The sequence below is a fragment of the Ambystoma mexicanum genome, chromosome 3q, assembly GCF_040938575.1.
Source record: "Ambystoma mexicanum isolate Mex_15411 chromosome 3q, UKY_AmexF1_1, whole genome shotgun sequence".
Lineage (NCBI taxonomy): Eukaryota > Metazoa > Chordata > Amphibia > Caudata > Ambystomatidae > Ambystoma > Ambystoma mexicanum.
In genome coordinates this window covers 994,177,567-994,199,850 of record NC_090926.1, presented here as the reverse complement: position 1 = coordinate 994,199,850, position 22,284 = coordinate 994,177,567, and the positions used below count along the sequence as shown (strand labels likewise).

General features: G+C 41.4%; 1 long non-coding RNA gene across 1 annotated transcript in view; it reads right to left on the bottom strand.

Moving 5' to 3' along the window:
* Positions 1–22,284, bottom strand: part of LOC138581945 (uncharacterized) — a 154,382-nt gene that overhangs the window by 88,688 nt on the left and 43,410 nt on the right. Inside the window, exon 2 of the long non-coding RNA XR_011304895.1 lies at positions 12,908–12,953. This is a non-coding gene — a long non-coding RNA (uncharacterized lncRNA). The remainder of the gene's footprint in view (positions 1–12,907; positions 12,954–22,284) is intronic.

The following is a 22,284-nucleotide window of genomic DNA, read 5'->3' as shown; positions in this document are numbered from 1 at the left end:
TTGGGGTAAGGTTACAGGATTATCCAGGATGGGTATCACAGATTGATAAGGTGGGGATAACTCTGGGAAAGCTAAGTGGAGCTGTTAAGTCTTATTTTGTTAGCCACGGTAGTCGTGCGGTGTCCCCAGCATTAAACCTGTGCAATCAGCAGGTTATGCCAGCTGCTCTGTATGGGTCAGAGCTCTGGGGCTAGTTAAGGTTGGACAACTGAATATCAAGGAAAACAGATTTTTAAAGCAACTGTTACTTCCAATTTGTGCCCCTTCAACCCCTACTCATCTGGAGTGTGATATTATTCCTATAGGCACACAGGCTATGTTTATCCCTGCTTTTTCTGGTTAAGAGTTTAGTATCAACCAGGACTGGAAAGGTGCAGGGAGGGGTTGTCAAATTTAATGTCTCTAGCCGGTGGGAAAAGCCTTAAGTGGTTTGTGCATGTAAAGAAAATGTTGTTGTTTTGGGCATGAAGGAGCTATGGGTCAAACCGAGAGATAGTAACTGCTCATCCTTGAGCAAAGCAAAATAAACAGCAGGATGGAGTGCCTGTGAACAACTATGGTCAGATGCAAAGGGCACCGACTGGGTCATGATTATTTAGCTTTTAACAAGCCTGGCTGTAAGCAATACCTGGATGCAACTTCTCCCCGTTTGAAAGATCTTTATACATGCGCCCTTGAGGCAGTGGCAATTTTTACTCATTCCTGGAAGGAAGCAGCATCTGAAATGTGTCCAATCTTTGGGACAGCCAGAGAAACATTGGGCGACCTTTTATTGATTTATGAAAAGAGACCCTGGGGCTAAGACGTGTTTATCTTAAAGCGATTTTAAGAGATGCAGGGATCCATACTTTAGATGCTGCTTTTATTTTCTTAATACATTGTCTGTACCACAATGTGACATTTGCAACTGCTCGGTATACTGTTAAGAAAGAACTCCTTGATCTAGTCATTTTGTTAACCCGATAAGTGACTTCAATGTTTTGCAAGGCTGCTAGCCTAGCTCTCCTTGTATTTATTTGTTTCTTTTATAACTTTTATTATGGATTGTTTGTAACGTGTTGTTTGTTTTTATTTTATAATCTATTTACATTTTAGGAGAAATGTGTGTTTTTTTATCTGTAACTTGAAAGTATAAACCGAATTAAAGTATTTTGACTTGTTTCAAAAATATATAAAAAGAGTCTTTATACAGTGCACTGTAACTATATACAAACAATTTACTCCTGCTCAATTCATGGGGTTCTAGATGGACAGCTGACAGGCAAGCAGGTTAGCAGCAGCGTGTGGGGGTTTGTGGGGTGCAAAAGTCCTCGTAAACTGGGCTACATATGTTGGAATTAGCCTCGCAACACAGAAGCATCAGCAGCGGAGTACGAGTCCCTTAAGTTCTTTATAGCTGGGCTGCGTATGTTCGGTGCAGCCCAGAGCTTAATTGCAGTGTGGGGGCCTCAGTCCACTTCCTCAACTAAAGGTCAGAGGCGGGCCATGACTCTTCATGCAGCACTCTTCATGGTGGGGGATACGTGCTGCTGGTGTGGGAGCACCGGAAGGCCAGGCTGTGGCAGTGAGGGAAGGCGCTGTGGAGGCGGCCATGTCTTTGAGCGCTCTCCTTCTGTCACAGGGAGAACCACATTTGAAGCCCGGGCCACGGCAGTGATCACTGACAGAATCAACCGGGTATATCATTTTTTTAAACACAGTAAAGAGCGGTGCACAGGTCTCATCCTCTGATGCGAGGGTCCAGAATTTTCTGTTTAACAGTGCTCTGCTCACATCGTGAGAAATACTGTTTTTTCTTTCTATGAAGGGTTCCCTTCGCGTCTTCACACACCAGGGAACCCTTCATAATTTGTTTACCTTTCCTTTGCTTTCTTTTTGTTTCTTTTCCCCTGCATGGGGTTACAACTACACAGTGCCTCCCCTCCTCCTGTATGCTGCCCTCCGTTTAAAACGGCTCCTTCATTTGTCCTAAATACAGTGCTTCAAGTGGGCCGGGCCCCGGCAGTCTCCAAAAAGTGGTGCTGAGCCGGGCCCCCTGGTCCCACCATGTCAAGGCCGGACAAATCATAATGCGATGCACATACCATTGTGTATCCCGTATTCAAAAGGGAGAAAAGAAAATGAAAATAAAGAAACAAAAATCACCATACGTCTCATCATCATTGTATCATCTGACTATTCGAGCATGTTTTTCACATTTCTCAGCACTAAAGTAGCTTGGATCATACCTTGGTAAATGAGTCTCCCAACTTAGAATGTACGTGATCTGGTCATCTTTTGTGTACTGTCTGGTTTGGTCCTTGTGTCACGGGACCATATCAGTCTGATAGCTCCTAGTACTAACCAACACATTAAAGAACTTGATACATAGTAGAAAAACTGAACTATTTGCTATATATAAGGGGTGCCCACCTCTACCTTTCCTTCTTGTGTACTTTGCAAGCCATCGTTTATAAACATAGAAATATATTGCACATTTCAATGTTTATAAATGATGGCTTGCATAGTACACAAACCATAGTAAGGTGCGCATACAAATATGTAAATGCTGACATGCATTTATATATTTGTTTGCGTACCTTACTATGGTTTGTGTACTTTTTTTAGGCCACACATATCTCGCAGGCCAAACCCCTAAATGAGCCCCCCTCGATTTCTTACTCCACTTGAAGCACTGCCAAAATGGGACACCATAAAGACGCTACTCACAGCTTGGAAAGTGTGCGGTACATAACCTTTAAAATGACATAACATGAGAGATGTGCACTCCTGGTAAATGCAGCAGCGGACCCCCTCACTATGTGCGGCTTGCATGTGCAGAGTTAAGTGCAGAGATGCTACCCATTGAGTACAAAAATGGCAAGGACTCGATCCTTGCAAAAAGGGCCTGATGTTATTGCCTCCTTTCCGCTCCTCTTAACTCCTTCATCTTTGACAGCCCCACTTCCTTATTCCCCTGTTTCACATGAAAGCCGCAGTCTGTGGAGTGTTGCGCAATATGCAAGCAATCAAGCATACAAACATACATTCAAAAGGAGTATAGCTGCTATCAACATTAATAACGGTATACGTGAAGCAAAGCTTTGGCATGATGGAACATGAACAAAGGAACAGGTGTGATAAGAGTAACATTTGAATCTTGTTAAAAGAACTCGGATAAAGGATGGTCATTGGTTAAGGACTGTATTAGAAGGGCGTGGCGATGGGAATCTTTCCAAGTAGCTGAACCAGGAACAATCCGAGCTAAACAAAGTTCTGGACTGCCATGAATCAAGAGAAATGAGAAGAAACAACGTAATATCCGAAACAAAATGACCACCCAGGACTCCATCCAAAAACCTGCCCTCGGTTTAAAGGGGGTAGAGACCTACCTCTGCCAACCAAGAAGTATCTGTCTTGCCATGAACGTGGTACTTTGCACCAATTATTTACCGCTGGTCATGGGTACCCACTGTCAAATCGTTATTTATCCTTTTCAGTGTTCTTGCTGGTCTTTGCTCTCTTTTTAACCCTGACTAAATCACTTTCAAAAGCCTCTCCCTGCCCCGGCAAGCATATAGGATACGTGCCCTAAAGCCCTGGCCAAATAAAGCCATTGCTTCGTACCAACCTGCCTCGAAGAGCATCCACAACAATGAAAATTCAGCCATTCTACGCAAGAAAACAGTCCATATGTTCTAAGGTGCTTTCATCATAGATCCCCCAACTGTAGAATAACTTCCCTCTCTTGTTTAGAGGAAAATTGTAGAAAGTTCAGGAAAGCATTGAAAACAATGCTTTTGAAGAAAGTGTTTCCTGGCCAAATCTCAATCGGTCTATTGACTTTGCGGCTTGCATTAGGGGTCCTCCTTCTCAGTTCTGAAATTTCAAGTAGCAGGCCAGAGAAAGGAGTATCTGCCATGAACTAAATCAGCGCTCCTACTTCTAGACGATCGCTGCTTCAACTCGCAGTAGATCCTGTAGGGAAAATAGTTACTGTGATGAAATGGCGCCTGATTTGATGGAGTACATGGACGAATAGCGACTACTAAACAAATAGTCATCGAAGTCGTAAACATGTTACAGACACAGCCCAATAAGTATATTTCATTCGCCTCCTTTGTTAATGAGGGCAGGTTATAGTTTACAAGAGGGATGTGAGCTACTACACAAGAATCCAAATCAGTGATAATACTGTGATACCAAAATAAAAGAAATGTGTTATTAAGGCCCTATAAAAACAAAACACTTCATTTAAACTAAAAATGCACACAACTAATAAAAACACTAAGGAGCCACCCCTATGAGAGAACACATGGATAGTGCAGACTTTAGACTACACGTGTACTCTGAGTTTGCAGACAGATGCAGGTAGGTATAATGTCAGCAGAACATGTTCAAGTTCAATGACGATGCTTTTAAAAGGTACGGAGTGGGGTTTAAAATGTATCTAGGGCCCTTTAAGGCAGGCCTGGGGCACAGGATCATTTCAAATACCCCTTACTCTTGTTCATGGGGCCGAAGAGCGTCAAACCAGGTTCCGGTTGGTGAGCTGGCCGATTTGGTCCAGCATGCGGAGTGGGTCAACAATTAGCAACTGCAAGGAGCACAAAGCTTGGGACAGACACATGATGCCACTATAGCGTGCAAGCGAATTGAGGGTAGAACCAGGTCCCTGGGCTGATCCTTGATTTCTGGGTTGCCAGGAGGCCCTATCCAGGATGTGCAGGGACTAAGGGATAGAAGGTTAGCAGAGGGCACTTGCAGGGTTCTGTCACCTCCAGTGGAAAGGTTCTCGGGTACCAGTGGTCTCATCTGCAATGTGCCTTGCCCAACCAGCAGGTAATCCCAAACATTCTAATGGTATGGTTGAGGGAACAAGGTAGCCCTTTTCTTGGTGCACTCTGTCTTCACCCTATAGAAGAGGGTGTTTGAGCAGACTGTACCACAACAGATTTTCATGTGTATCTATGTTCAAGTGTCCAAAGATGAATCAACAAGAAGGACAAACCACCCGCTATGTAGGCAACATAGCACAACCGGTTTGCCCTGAGCAAGCCTGTTTTTAATGGTCCAATCCAGACTGCTGTATTGTAACAAGTGTCCTTTGTTTTGTAATGTCAGACCCAGAATGTTTTGCATGCAGGACCCCACTAACCTCTGAGGACTGATGCTCTCTCCCTGGTTACTCTAACTCCTCCCCTACTTCTGTGTGCCTAGATCAAAAAGAATCCAGTAATCAACACCCTGGTGAGAGGTGGCATTGCAATGACAGGGCGGCCTAGGTCCAGTTACTAGCTGAACTCCAAGGTAGTGTACCTGTTCCTTGGAGTATGTGAGAAGCCTTCTTGGAGGGATCAAAGGGAAGGCGTCCTGGGTGCGACCCACTTACTCAAGGTGTGGGTTCAGCCAACCCAGACAGATTGATACCCACGAGGCCACTGTCCATGAAGCTAACAGAGAGAGTTCATTAAATTGCTGTGGCTGTATAACAGTGTAATCTGAGTAGCCACCATGTTAAAAGTACACAAGTATGACATTCTGAATCAGAGGTGCATACAGTTAAAAAGCCACCTCTGTCCATTGGAACTTAGGGTTCTGTCAGTTATTTATTGTGGAAATGGCTATGTGTTAATTTCATGTTTCCCAAATGTATTTTCCACCTTGTACTGCATATGCCTGTTTATTCACCTTTCATGTCTCCCATATGTATTTTCCACCTTGTACTGCATATGCCTGTATATTCACCTTTCATGTTTCCCAAATGTATTTTACACCTTGCATTGCATATGATTGTATATTTGCTCCTGACTACAGTTTCTGCGCTGTTTATGCTCAAGTGCTTGAATGTTCCATGTGTGTGTATTTTGTTTCTGGCACACTGGACATTACCCATCATTGACATTGTGTCCTTAGAGTGTGTGTGAGACCCTGCCTTGCTCTGTGTCCCATGCATGCTCTTTCTCCAGGACTCCACTCCCTCCAGGAAATGGTTGCACCTGTTGTTCAGCTATAGCCTGGAAGTGACCTCTTTCAACCCTTCGTGAGACCTGTAATTTCCAGATCACCCCTGCACTGCTCTTCTTGATCCCTGCAAAACTAGTTCCACTTGTGTCCATCATGGGGGTTGGTGGGCTCTGGAAAGCCACCTGTCCCACACCCAACAATTAACCTCCCCTTTGGCCCAACTGCCCAGCACTCTATAATTTCTGTTGAAAGGTTGCTTCAGTACTCATTGTAGTTTAAACCCTTAAACTTTATTCTAAGTTACATGAAAGCTATGCTATTACAATAGGAACACCTTAGGAATACATAGGAATACCACTGGGTCCCATCACCCAGGCTAGCTCAGTTTCAACAGACACAGAGTAGAACCTTGACACACACTCACAGGACAACATTCCACATTAGCACTCCAACATTCTCTCAGCTCATGCATTCACAGACAAGCACTATACAACAAATCTCCTTCCCTTTCAACCAACATACACAACACACCCACACACAAAACTGTACATTACAAGCACTATACAACATATCTCCTTCCCTTACAAACAACACAGACCAACACACACACACACACACACACATACAACTGTACATTACATTGCAACACATCTACCTTTAATATGTATACACAACACGCACACTCTCACACCAACATCGCACCTCTGGAGAGGTTGTGCTACTCTGTAAAACTTGTGGGCATGGCGGCCCCTTTTTCCAACTGGGAAATTACTATTCCGCCTCTGACAGATGGTGGCAGGCACAACCTCCCCATCACAGCTTTCTGGAGGTATGAACCCATTTTCCTTTTACACTAGGAAACACTCCTTCAACTAATGAATGGCAACAGCCTCGACACAACCATCACAAAGTGTTCGAGGCGTGACCTCACACTCTAGCTTTGGAATACAACTATTCCACCTCTAAAAGATTGTGGCATGCACAACCTCCCATCATCACATTTTGGAGGCGTGACCCCCTTTCTCCACTAGGGAACACTCCCTCTACTATTGGATGGCAACAGGTGCGACCTATCCATCCAAACTTGTTCAAGGCATGACCTCTCACTCACCATTTGGGAAACTACTCAACTTCCCCAACATGTGTATGGTTGCAGGCGTGACCTTACCATCAAAACTTATTTCCAGAGGTATGATCTCACATCTCGCATCACATCTCCTTTTAGGGCATGACCCTTCCTACTGACCACTAAACTCGAATCTGGCTTACAGATTCACTGTGTGGGGCAGGCACCCCTCCCCCCCTTTATCCATATAAAGTAGGCACAACCTCAACTTTACTATTTGCAGGGTAAACAACTTTCTATATTTGCTAATTTCTCTACACTATTCCCTTTTTACCTTTGGTACATCCACAGTCACTCAATCTGATCGTATACCTTACACATATTTACCACAGATAACATACATGTTGGAATTGTCAAAAATTCTGTTCAGATTTGCTAGAACCAAACACAACATGAACAGCATAATGTTACAATATTGCTACAAGTCTTTGTTGTATTTTACAACATAACCCTGCAAATCCTCAAAATCATTATAACTAACTCACTCGCTCAGGCTTACAATCCATCTCACATCAAATTAAACATAGATTGTCCATGGAAGTCCATTTTTGCCTGAAAATCCTCAAAAGGTTACAATATTATTTATTAACCTCTTAGAGATTCTTTAAATGCACAAATCACACACGCCAAGCATACTCAAACAGTTCTTGAACCTCAGTTCAATCTTACACTGTGCATTCAACCTTGACATATATGTCGTTTACTACCCATACTGCTTCTTGTATCCTCCATAATGCCTTATCCGCATAAACTCATATTTTAACTCTATATAATGCATTCTTTTATAAGTGATAAAACATGTCCAACTAAAAAGGATACACTCGTCTGCCCTGTCTCGGCACATCAACAGTGCATCTTCCATACTCTGGGATCTTTGCTTCCTGTTGCCTCTCCCCCCGTAACAACTAAAAGTCACCAAGACTGCGTTTATCCATAATGACTCTACTGACTCTCACCAACTTGCTGGATTTCCGCTTCATATTTCACGAGAATTTCGCGCAGCCAGAGTCAATCTTTCCTTTTCCTGATATAACATTATCCACTGCACTCTCCTACTGCCACGTACCGAGAAATGTCACTTATTCCTATTCCGTCAGCATCATCGTGAATTAGGGCTCCTTTCACTGCTCGCATCATTTCCTTTCCGGGTACAACATCGCATGACATCATCACGTTCTACGTTCACAGACAGGTCCTTTCCTCGACCGCTGCGCCGCTTTTCGTCTTACTTGACGTTGCTGCGTAACATCAACAACCAACTTTCAGGGGCTTTTAGAACTTCCCGCAAGTTACGCTTGCAGAACCTCAAATGGAACAGTTCCTTTGCTTCGCCAAATCCCCCGATCGCCTGTGTGACGCCATCCGTCACAAACCCACAACAGAGCATTACTGAGCTGCCGCTGCCCAACAGTCATTGTTTTGACCCACCAACACAATGTACAGCAAAACGTTGCTTCTCACGCCTGTAACCACAGAAGTCACCTTTATCTACTCAGTGATTTCAAACAAACCGTCCCACTCAACGCACCAGCATTTAGTACGTACACTCCACAGCACAGTTCTTACTCAAGTTACTACCTGAAAACTGCTCCAGAACCATACTTCCTTCTCTTTTCTCTAAAACACACAGCTCCAACTTCTTTTTCCTGTAGTCTATCATGCCTCCGTTTTCAGCAAATACTTAACTTCTCCCTGTCATGCTTGCTGCGGTGGGTATATCTTGGTTTTAGGTCCCTTTTACTACTGCGCCTTACTTTACTCCCCACTACCTCATCCTTTGGGGTTTGCGTGGGACTCTCTTAATGGGGTACTGACTTTCTTTTCTCTGACAAAAGTGCTGCCCCTCGCTTTCCAACCCTTCTTTTTGCCTTGGGATTCTCTTATCACATACAGGCGGCTTGCTCTTCCCCCTTCTTATTGCCCTAGGTGATGGGACTTACATCTTTCTCCTTGGGGGGCAGTGGTTCCTCTTCTATTCTGCTGCCCCCCCCTCAGCAGCCTTCTTCTTCTTCTTAGTTGAAGGTTCTTAGTTTCCTCATCGCCAATTTTAAAAGGTTGCTCTAGTACTCATTGTAGGTTAAACACTTAAGCTGTATTCTAAGTTACATGAAAGCTATTACAATAGGAACACCTTAGGAACACATAGGAATACCACTGGGTCCCATCACCCAGGCTAGCTTAGCTTCAACTGACAGAGTAGAACCATGACACACACTCACAGGACAACATTCCACATTAGCACTCCAACATTCTCTCAGCTCATGCATTCACAGACAAGTACTATACAACAATTTCATCTCCTCTGACCCTACAATTAACCTCTTTCCTCACTGAAGTCCTCTGACATATTTTTATTACAGGAAGCATGGCTTGTGGACAATTTTAACATTGATGGTTTTAGCATTCTATGCAACCCTGCAAAATGTTCCAACAGAGGGTGCCCTAGTGGAGGCCTGGCCATTGGAGCTCTTTCTAGATTTATTCTTGAGCTCTTCTAAGTCAAAGTTAGTTTACCACATTTATTAGCAGCTTTTTTGTTTGAAATACAGACTAATGAGAGAATAGTGATTATCAATGTCTATGACCTGCCTACTGTTTGGCCACAAAAAATATCCAGCGTTTGATTAATAACATTCTTTTAATGTGGTACAATAAGTATTCTATTGATAAGGTCTGGATTGCTGGGGATTTCAATGCTCATGATTTACATGTAGACACCTACTATGAGGTGATGAAGAAAACCTATCAAACTTATTTTGTATGCCTCTGGTGCCCATGATCAGAGCTTGAAAAGGTTTCTTGGGGGTCAGGATTTAGATTTATTTGTTCAGGGGAAACCCTGAAAATCATGCCTCACTTTTTACCCAGACCAACGGTCGTTCCATATCTTGTCTTGATTATGTGATTGTGAATTCAAAAATGTTTAGTTGTTGTAATTGACTGAACATTATAAATAATAAGCTAAGTGATCATGCAATACTCGCTTGGACATCTAGCTCATGTTATGATTATGTTTGTTCCTACTATTCACTGGCTATTGAAACCAACTTATCCAACTTATTTGGCAATCTTATAGTTTGGATGGGGAACATGATCACAAAACATAATACATCAACCTTGGACAATGACTGATACTGCATGAATGGGACATTGGCCCTCATTACGACCCTCATTACGACCCTGAGAGGGGTTTACGCCAGCGTAATGCATGGCGTACCTCTCCGCCAGATTACGACTTTCCGTAGCGCCATGGTGATTTTTACGCCCGGATTTTCCGGGCGGAAAAATCTATGGCGCTACGGGACCTCTTGTTAATTACGCCACCGTAATCTACGGTGGCGTAATTAACGCCTTCCCCACTCCCATTATACCCTATGGGGCAAAAATGGGAATGGGGAAGGGTAAATGGGGATTGGGGACTAACCGCCCCGCCAAGGTCGGAATGGGGCGGTGAGTCCGCCAACCCCCATGGCGGAGTTGGCAGCTCTGCGCCATGGACCATGGTGCAAATTGCACCATGGTCCTCCGCCAGGGTCGTAATGAGGCCCATTGAGTGCATGATGCCTGATCTTGCCATAAGTTTTAGTACTCAGAAACCTAATGGAATTGGAACGACCGATAAGGACCACTTTGTTACATTTAATCCTTCAATTTTGCAATGGATAGTGCTGTATCGCAAATCTAGGGCCTTAGTCAGAAAAGACCCCCCCCCCTTTCGCCTACGGGAAAAATAGCACAGCTCACTGTCCTTAATACACGGTACAAACATTGTTTAGTTCAACACAAACATTCCCTAAATAATTTGAATTGGCAACTACTTTTCAAAATATTAAAGACCCACAATGATTGCAAATTCTGATCACGTCTTAGGGAATACTTGGCAGGACCTGCTCCCATGGTGCTCAATGTTTCATCTGAAGACCAATGGGTTAAGTATATCCCTCAACTGTATTATTCAAATAATCAAGATGAAAGTGTGACTGACAGATATATCTGTTCCAATAACTTATTCACTGAGGACTTTGAGGTTGAGAACATTGTTTACCTTATAAAGAAGTTGAAACCGTGTGCGCCTGGCCCTGATGGTATAGCCAATATCATTATGAAAGAAAACCCAGAATTCTGCGCAAAAACACTATTAGAGCTAGATGGACAAATAGAGAAAAGCAGGAACGTTCCTCTGAGCTGGAGAAAATCTAGACTTGTCCCGGTTATAAGAAGGGAGACAGATGGGACCTTAACAACTACAGATTATTGGCCATGCTCGACACAAGTCAAAATAAAAAGCAATTGTGCAACCACATTCCCTCCAAATAAACCTGTTACAAAAATGTGTTTGCATGTGTACTTAACTTTTAAAAGTATTTACATGTATATGTACTGTTCATGAATAGTTATTAAAGTATTACAGTAACTGTGTAGAAAGACTACACTCAATATATTTTAAAATAAATATGTACAAAACTATTGCACATATATATATATGTAATGTATATTTTTAAATAAAAAGGTTTTTTAGCCGCGTCTACACCCACGAAAAAGACGTTCACATTTATCATTGCCTTCTGTACTTGCTTGTAAAAGGGTTTCTCAGTAACAGCAAGCACTTTTGGCACTTTACCCCTTACATTCCTGATCCCCTTTACATAACTTTCCCCTAATCCTATTTCCCTTTTTACTGTGATTTGTTCAGTTTGTGTAGTTTGTGTATTTTTTGTTTGATATTTTTTCTTTCTTTTTTCTTTTATTTTTTGCAGCATTCTCTTTTTTGAAAATGTTACATTTTCCATCCTATTAAGACATTTCAACTTGTCTGAACATGACAGCACAAGTAGTGACGACATCATCATTTGGGTCGACAATCCATCACCACCAAGAAGAAGCATACTGGAATGAAAAACACAGCTGGCAGTTGGCGCTTCTTCAAAGTGAAGGGACACTGCTCCAGAAAAGAGGTGCAGGAGGTACTCTGCACCTTCTGTAATAAGACTATATGCCGTGGGCCTTCTGATGTTCCATCTCAAAGCCTAGGAACATCAATAATGATCAACCATCTAGTGAGAGTGCATTGGGATGAGGTGGATGATGAATATCGAAAAGCACACAAACCTCATGAAAGGAAAATTAATGGGGGCCTTTCCTTGCATAGAAGGCATTCAGCACCACCCGCAGAACCTACCTCCACCAGAGCATCAACAACTCCAACTGGAAATGAGGCTTCTACATCAGCAGTGGTATCCACTACACAAACCCCTCTCTTACCGACACCCAATCTTACCATGATGAAAGTCATGTGTAAAACATGCTGCGAATGGGTAGTCAAGGAAGATAACGAATTGCAGAAGTTAATCGCTCAACACCAGATTACCTGCCGTCATTAGTTTTTTTTTTAAGTGGCCATTTCCCCCCTTTTCCCAAAAAAATACTTAAAAATATATGCTTCTTTTTATTTAATTCCCTTTGTTATATGTTTCATCCTTATGTGTTTTCCTCTGCCCACTTTCCATCCCCCAAAGCAGCCCTTTTAAAGGCCACATTTTAAGTTACAAGAATAGATACATTTGAACAGACTTCTAAAATATATTACAATATGTATTGTAATTTATTTTATGCAGTTTCAGTAGCCAAAATTCCAAATTATCTGAAGCCACATTTAACAAGGGAAACCGTTCAGCCACAAATAAAGGTACTCCAGTCATTGCTCACTTTAGCCGGGCAAGAAAAATCCTGCGATTCATTGGCTAATACTGTAGGCGTGGCTAGAACTAATATTATAAAAAATGTATACAACTGTTCATATATGCAATACACATATATATTTCTCAAATGTCTTACCAAATATTTTGATGCATGTCCGCCTCTTATATCCAAATTGCCAGCTCTGAAAGAAAAGAAAATGTACTTAATAATAATGTTAAAGGCCATTTATACCGTGCACTATCACCACCACAGTGGCCCTCTGTTGTTCATCATAACAAGATAAATACAACATTATTTAAGTTTTGTTTTCATAATAATACTAAATAAATACTGATTGCATTCCAAGTTCACAACCATTAACAGGTTGTTTTTATTAACCCCTTAACTGCCAGGCTATTATGCAAGTATATGCATTAATCACGGGCATAATCGTCCTTGGCATCTGTGGGGCGCATTTAAGGCCCTAAGCAGAAATCCCCATCACCTCAAAACCACACTTAAACATTGCCACAAAAAACAACTGTGCTCTGATTACCTGTCACATGTGTGGCTAGCATTTGAACCATTCACCAAAAACGGCTGTGCTTTGTTCCCTGGCACATGTGTAGCAAGCAGTTGAACACTGCATTCAAGACGGCCCTGCGTTTCTGTTTTTCCTTTCATCTGAACCACAAAGTTATGCGCTGCAGTGAAGAACAGCTCTACATTTGCTAATCTGTCATCTGAAGATCAAAGTTGTGCACTACATTCAAGACAGCCCTGCGTTTGCTGTTCTTTCATCAGAAATACCACAAAGTTATGCGCTGCTTGAAAAACCACCCTGTGTTAACTTTATTCCACCCGAATGCCAAAAAGTTAGGCAATACATCAGAAAGCACCATTATCTGACTGTTCATTCCCGTGAGGAGCAAGGATTTCACATTGCAAACAACACGGCTTTTGTTTTCCCTTTCATGTGAATGGCAGCACTTTGAAACACTGCAAATGAAAGAAAATGGCTTAGTTTATTCTTTTCTCCCGTTTCAAATCAAAGAACCCTGTGCAGAGGGTCTCCCCTCCCAGTCTATGGATCAATTACAAATGCAAACTTATTTAAGAAGGTCCAATTAAAAGTATCCTATGACTCATAGAACCGCATCTCCAACAAATACGTTTGCAAACGTGTGAAAGAGGAAAAAGAAAAAAAACTATTCTTTTAAAAGCCACTGTGAAAAGGGTAGCTTTGCTTGCACAGAATTGTCAATGAATATGTTAGGGTGGGGGGCTGACAAAGCCATGTATATTATGTTTTTCCCCCACAACAAACGCACCAACACCATCGAAGGTATTAAAAGATCTGGGAGTCCTAATTGACAACACGCTAAGCCTAGAACGACAAATAAATGCAACAGTGAAGAAATGCTTTTTCCTCCTCCACTCGGCAAGAAGAATTCTACCTTTCCTCTCCTTCACGCACTAAAGACTCACTATCATCGCCCTAATCATGTCAAAAATCGACTATGCAAACAGCCTCTCCCACGGAATACCAGAATACCTCCTGAAGAAACTGCAACGGATCCAAAATGCAGCAGCAAGACTACTCCTCAAACTATCCAGAAGAGACCAAATCACTCCAGCCCTAAAAACACTACACTGGCTCCCAATAAAACATCGCATCACCTTCAAAACAATGTGCATAACGCATAGGGCAATCAGCGGACAAGTAGCAGAATTCCTACAAAAGAAAATAACAGTCTACAAACCAACGAGACCCCTCCGATCAAGCAACGAAATACGCCTGGAACTCAAACCATACCTTAAGAAAAAATGTGGAGGCACCTCCTTCTACCACTTAGCCGCAAAAACCTGGAACATCTCAAAAGAAATAAGAAACACTGAAGATCACCTAAAATTCAGAAAATCACTAACAACTTGGCTCTTCAACACCACAGACTAAATCTGAAAACCAAAACATGAAAAAGGATGACTAAACTGGAAAGGACACAGATAACCTCGAACAGACAGGGAAGCTCCCACGGCACCTGGACGGGTGACACCGGATAGACTATAACACAGGCGACACGCACAGAGACAGAGTCAACCACCCCAGACAATTCCACCAACACTTCCCCCCGCCCCTTAGTTACCGCCAGGTACCACAGTGTTGTGGAATTGTCAAGATATTGGCAATCACCACACTACCTGAGATGTTGGCATTGGCAGGTGCACTAGCCACAGGAGTATGAAGGGAGGATAAAGGGAGCTATGAGAGAGCATGTTAGAGGTGGGGACCATAGGAGTAAGGAACCTTGTACGCCAGTCGGACCCAGATCAGGGGAGACTACGCAAGCCGAGCGCCTCAATTCAGGATAGAGACTAACCAACCCTACTAACAATTTCTCCTTCTGCATACACCCCTCAAACTCCAAACCAAACACAACCAAAACCTACAGCACAACAAACCGCAAAAACTTCACTACATTGCAACAACAAAACAAAAACACACATAGACTCGCACAACAGTACACGATGACTACCAGCCGCAAACACCCCAGGCCCAGCCAACGGACCCACTAGGCTGAGGCCGCCAGCAGCACATCACAGCTCTCTTGCACTTTTCCTGCTTCCTCCCACTAACTCAACCTCCCCTCCTTTTTCAGAGCCGCCAGAGCGCCAATGGACCACTCCGTTGGTGATAGTGCGCGGTACAAATGTCCTACAAAATAACATTAACATTAACAAGACTCCAATCAACTTGGCAGAGGCACAGAATAACCAGTAAAACCAGTTCTGGGCTCAATTGGAAGCCTGGCCTTACTCTGGAAGTCACACTTGTGTGATAATTTCAGGTTCTGCCAAACTAAAATGCAGCTCTAGCAGAAAGACAAAGAATGCAAGTGTGGCTAGTGCTTGACCCAGAAGTGTGAGTTCCTTGTTGCACCCACTCGGAGGGACAAACTGACAAACTTCAAAGGGACAATAAAAGTCTTTTGTTGCAAGCTGAGCCAAGGAGAGACAGATTGCTGTGAGGAGTGAGGCACTGCCCTCCCATATGTCACAGATCCACTCAATTGACTTTAAAATAGTGATGCATTTTAGGCATTTTATCCCAGCACTCAGAATCAGAAGCAATTTCGTTTTATGATATTCTTCCATGTAATTTTTAAGTTGATTTTCAGAGGACTTTGTGAACTGAAAGACTCATTTCTGGCTGATTTTAAAATGGCACAAATATGACAAGCGGTGGGAAGATGGAGATGTACATTATGAATATGCTTGATCATTTGCAGAGTGATAACTGTTATGCATTTTATGAAAACCTAAAGGTGCCAGGGAGCCACGCAACCTTGCACAGAGTTGTCGATCCGACTGTCTAATTCCCTGTGGCCCGTTGAAACCGTCTATCTACTTCTTATCGCGATGCCTAATATAGGTTTGAAGTTATGAAGAATAACTCTGTTTTGCTAAAAAGTGGAACTGAGAAACCAAGAACTGTCATAAATGACCAAAACAAACAAATGATGCTCTCTCCCCTTGAACCAATGATGACAGGGGGCGGAGAGAAGAATGGTAGGCTGTCCTATCCCAGGGTAGGAGTAATCCTAAGGGTACTTCCCCCAGATTGTAAAATAAATGATGTAATTTGGGTTATATAAGTAGGGACTGTACTAGACACAACAAGATCAGATCTGACACACACACAAGACTACAGGGAGGATGGAGGCATCTGATCCCATCGAAGAGAGTGCAGAGACCAGACCTCTTACCCAGCTGTCCAGAGAGTACTGTGATCCAGCCTGTCTGTCCAGAATCCCATCCAGGAGAGTGCAGAGACCAGATCCCTTGCCCAGCTGTCCAGAGAGTCCTGTGATCCAGCCTGGCTGTCCAGAATCCCAGACCAAGGCGTACTTTGTAAGTAGCAACCAACCCCAGTCCCAAACTGCATAAAATCCCTTTCTTTGTAACATAAATCCCATTGAAAGTCCCAAATTGCCAGTATAATTCATTCACCTTTCCATAGAAGAATTTGTTTTAGCCTGTATAAATATATATATACTACTGTGTAGTTATGGTTAAGTTGCTGTTTCCATAGGAAGGGCACTTTTTGGGCGGCTTATAATTCCGCTCCCCCTGGATGAATCCTCACCAAACTTTGCAAAGAAAGTATATGGCCCACTCTGAATTGATTTGCAAAGTTTGGTGAGGTTTGGTCCAGGGGGAAAAAGGTATAGGGGGGTCCCAAAACGTCTTTTTGTCCTATAGACTGAATGGGGGAAAACTTTGCGCACGCCTACAGCCCAAACCACTGGAAGGCCAAAGGCCATGCACCCAAGACTGAAGTTATAAGCACTGAAGTTATATATTCAGCATGGGTGTGATCTGGTGCGGTGGTTGTGTCCAGGACCTAGAGTCTTGGGTGCATGGCCAAAGGCCATGCACACAAGACCGAAGTTATAAGCAGTGAAGTTATAAGCCACCATGGGTTTGATATACTGTGGTGGTTGTGGCCAGGACGTAGAGGCTGTAGGCCGTAGGCTGTAGGGTATACACCCAAGACTCTAGGCCCTGGCCACAACCACCGCACCATATGACAGTCATATATCAGACCTATAGATTCGAATATCTATCAAATGTCTGAAATTATACTTACTGTTTGATTTGTTGAGATTCAATATATTTTTTACATGAGTTTGGTACCTGGAGGAAATATTTTTTTTCAATTTCTGTGATAAAAGAAAAGAGCATGTTAGTGTATGTATTCTATAAAGACTTATTATATTGCATAATATACATTTCAGCTTTTTTTGGACCCTCATATTTGGTTTACAAACCAGTGTACTGTGCATTTTGCTCAGTTTCTGTGTTTGTTTTTCAAATCATTGAGTCTGTTGGGAAAAAAATCCTTGTTGGATTAAAAAAAACTTTTTTTATTATGCTACAGTCTATTTGTTTGTTTCCTTTCAGTGTTCACTTGTTGTTTCTGGTTAATGTTCTATCTGTTGGCTTGTTGCAGATTTCTGAAGCAGTTAAATACCTGTTGGCGTATTCTAACTGTCTATTTTTTGTTACAATTTAGTGGTATTCATTTATCTGTTTGGTTGTTATAGAATCTTGGGCCAGTTAGATACCTGTTGGCGTATTCTAACTGTTTATAGTTTTTTAATTGAATTTTTGTTAATGTTGAAGTACAGATTAGTTATTAAATTTTGGTTTTAAGAAGATTAAATAAGCGTTTGTAAGATTTGCTGGTAATCTCTGTTTTAAAGTAATGGTACTATTATTACATTCGAACCATCCACATTTCTTTTCACTATATGCAGTGTAGTGACCTGCATTGGTTGTGGCTCCTGTGTGGTAGATTATACCTATTGTTGTGAAGGTTTTCTTACCAAGTGACACTTGACCGTGTTAATCCAGTCAGCTTGCAGTTGTTTTTGGTACCATCTGCATTGTAACGTAGAAGCATTAGTATTACGTAGTTACTATGTGTTTGTATTAGTAAGGTGGAGCGATTATCTGAATTGCAGGTAGTACATAATCGGCCATGGTTTGCATTTTGTACAAGTTGCTGAAATGGAATGGATTCACAATTAGGTATGGATACATACACGAAGCGCTCATTAGGGATTTGTTCCTGTGTCACATTGTTGCAGAGAGTGCATGTATGAAATCTGGAAGATTTCATTTATAGGTATGTTTTTGTTTTCCAGTACTTGTACTAAGTACATTAGAAATTCTTGTGGATCGTCTTGTGAGTTTATAGTGAATTTCACCATTCTAGCACAGTAGTCCAATTCTTGTCTTATTCCGTGAACACCATACGTGTTGTCAGGATTGTTTGTTGCATTTCTATGAAGGACTAACATTTGCAAACACAATTGGTCTCTACTGTGTAAGTAAATGTTGTCAACAATTGGTGGCAATTGAAATAGAATATTCATTGCTACATTTGCGTAGCAACTTACACCAGTTACATTTGAAAATTTGAATGGACCAGATAGTTCTGTGTCCAAGTCATTTTTTCAGAGTGTGTGTTGCTTCTTTGAAGAAGTACCCGAGTTACTTTGAATAATAGGTTCTTCTTTGGTTGTGGTAATTGATGAAGTATTAGATTCTTTTACTCTCTTTGGAGGATTTGCAGTCAGATCCTGTTGAATTTCAGTTTGAATTAGTTTTCTATTAGAACGTTTTCCTTTTTGTGGAACAGGATATGATTTTAGGTGGGGGGTGTATAGTGAACGTAGTCTATTGTATTCTAAAATGCAAGGAATATCAGCGTTCACTTTACTTGCATTAAAGTTGATTAGAAATAGACCGTCAAGTGTACATAAGCGTGATAGTGCTACGTAGCTCATGCCTTCTTTAAAAACTGTGTTTCCAATATCTATCAATGCTTTGTCTAGGGTAAGACCTTGGGATTTATGAATGGTGACTGCATATGCAAGAGTTAGAGAAAATTGTTCTCTGCATACATACATGTCTTTGAAGAGAAGGAATTGAGCTGTTGAGCGCCCTATCCTTTTTACTTCTGAAAGTTTGTCAAAGAGAATATTGACAAACTGAATGTTGTTGTCACGTGGGTATGTTTGAAAGCCAACAACTGTACCCAGTGCTCCATTAACTAGTCCTTGCTCCACGTCAAGGTTACGTTTAAGCATTACTCTACTGTTTAAGGATCATTTTAATATTTTCTCCAACCGAGCTGTGTTGGAGATGTAATTTTCTAAGGTATTTAATCTTGTGGCTTGTTGACACATGGGTAGTGTCATACCATGTACGTCCAGTTTGTCTGTGGAGCAAATTTCAATTATTAGTTGCATTTCTTTTTTCAACATTGTTTAATTGAATTTGGAATAGTTTGCAAGAGTTGGCATTAAGGCCATACAATTGACATTTTTGTGCGCTATTTGTTCCATAGCATCAGTAGCACATTAGTTATCGCCATAAAGTGCATGGATGTGCTGGGTTTTTAATATTGCTTGTGCTTCTTGAGATAGTACACCAACTCTAATGCTTTTTAAAATGTTGGCGTAGGTGAGGTTTGCAGATTGGCGCATGTTTTCTGTTAATTCTCTGTATTGGAAATGTTGCCAAAGGTTGACATTTCCTATGCTGCCAACAGTTTTACAGCAGAGTTTGTGTCCTAAGGTTTTAAAAATAGGTTCACCTTTCACTGGTGTCAATTGAAGAAGATCTCCGAAAACAATAATGTGTTTTCCTCCAAAGAGTTCTTCGTAGTTTGTTTTAAGTACTTCTTGCAATCTGAGGTGAATCAAAGCCAACATTAGGTTGGAGACCATGCTCACTTCATCTATTAATAGCATTTTTATTTGTTTTAATACTCTGCGTAGTTCCATTGCAGCTTCTGTAGAAAGTTTGTAATAGTCTAATTTGTTTTGGTGTTCTACTGGAAGGAGTAGTAATCGATGTAAAGTGACGCCGCCTATGTTGTAGGCAGCTAAACCTGTGGGGGCAGTTACAACAGCTGACAGTTTGTTGTTTGTCAATTGTTAAAGGAACTTGCTGATGATTTTGATTAAGAATGTTTTGCCTGAACCAGCTTCACCACTGATGTATACCAGTATAGGTTTGTAATTTTGGCAGGTACATTCTTTATTTTCGTGTTGTACACCATGTGCAATTTTTGTTACTTCTTCAAAAATGGTGCGCTGGTCTTTGTTAAGTTTTGATTGTAGTACAGTTAAGTCTTCTGTACCTTCTTCATAGTGACACATGGTGTTTTCTACTTCTGTCATAGCTAATTCTGCCTCATTTGCTATTAGTGGCTGTCCCAGTGGTTCTTGGCTTCCTGTTACAGAAGGTTGACTACTGTCGGAAGTGTCCTTATCTAGTTGCGCCTGGAGTTCTTCTTCGTGTTGCTGTTCATTGTGCAACATTGTTTTGTACTGCGTAAAGTTCACATCGGTGATATTGCTTTCATTTGCTTTGAAATTGTCTTCATAGCAGTCATAGTTATCTAGTATCTCTTCTTTTCTCCATGGTTTAAAAAGTTTTAGCAGGGACATGTAATATAGTTCTTTCTGTTGAGGAGTTTTTAATGACAATTTGATATTATTATATAAGCTTTGTTTGGTAAGTTTCACTAAGCTGCCTTCACAATCTGTCACTCTATATCTACCTTTGTTTTCATCGGGTTTTATATTATTTTTGTATGCAAAGTTTTGGGCTATGTGCTATAGACACATGGTTTGCAAAGTGGTACTCCTGTTCGGGTAGTATGTGTCTAGTAAATTGTTTATCAAAATGTCTTGGCTTTTGGGATCATTTTTGGCTATTGTTTCTATGTCCTCATATGATTTGAGATCTCTTTTTCTAGATTTAGCAGGACTAAGACTTAGCCATACTATATTTTCAGATTTTCCATACAAAGCAGTACCGGTTAAACGATCTGCAGCTTTGTAGGCGCCACATTCTCTATGAGAGAGCATTTTTGTGCCTAAGCTGTACAATTTCTGAGATAGTGTTTTGTCTGATGATAGGTCATTCCAGAGGTCTTGAAGCTCTGTTTTTGCTGCTTTTGTTAAGTAGGCTGTAACATATCGTGCAACTGCAGTGGAATTGTCTGCAATATACTGCACATCTATGTTTGCATTCCATAAGAGGGCAATGATTGCATTCTAATCATTGATATATTTTGATTATTCTGTTCTTTTTATGTAATATGTGTTCTTAGGTGATTTATCTTTAACACTATGTCTAACTGAAGACATGAAGTTATTCACTTCAGCTGTTTCTGTAACTGGTCTGGGAAACCAAAGCAGCATTTGGTGTAGTATTTCCCTTTGCTTTTGTATTTGCGATGACAATATTTGCCACATTTGTGTCTTTGAAATTGCACAATTTGTGCATGAAGGTCACTATGTCTCGTTTGTGAAGGGATTTCACAAGTGACATATTTTTGGATGAACTGCAAAACAGTGGCATCACTGTCCTGACCAAATTTAGGAGCATCTTTAATCCATGAAAGCATGTGGATATGTGGTGCTCCTCTGGCTTCATATTCTTTTCTCCAAAAGAAGTGTTGCACTTCTCCGAGGGGAGGAACAGTTTTATTACAAATAAAGTGTAGCATAGCAATGAAACGATGGTGGAAATATCTTGAAACATTAACAGGATCTAGAGAGCAAAGTTCTCCAGGTGTTAGTATATATATGTTTGTTTTGTTTTTGTTTGATATGCGTAGGAAATCATGTAAATCTTCCCATGCACATTCTGCACAACATAATGTAACAAACCAAGTGGGTGGTCCCAGGTTTCTGATCATACAACGTACATCTCCGTGACGTCGGAACAGTATTCTTTCGTACCACGCATGTTTGCAAACAGATTTGTTATGCTTGATTGTAAAACCTCATCTTTTTCTTGCACTTTTTGTATTAATTGCATAGCTGGGTTAAGAAAGGAAAGCCTGATTATTGTCTATGTCCCTCCAGGCAATTCTACAATATAATAAAGAGATTAGGCCAACTAGACCAGAGATGACAGCTGACTATTATTATTATTATTATTAT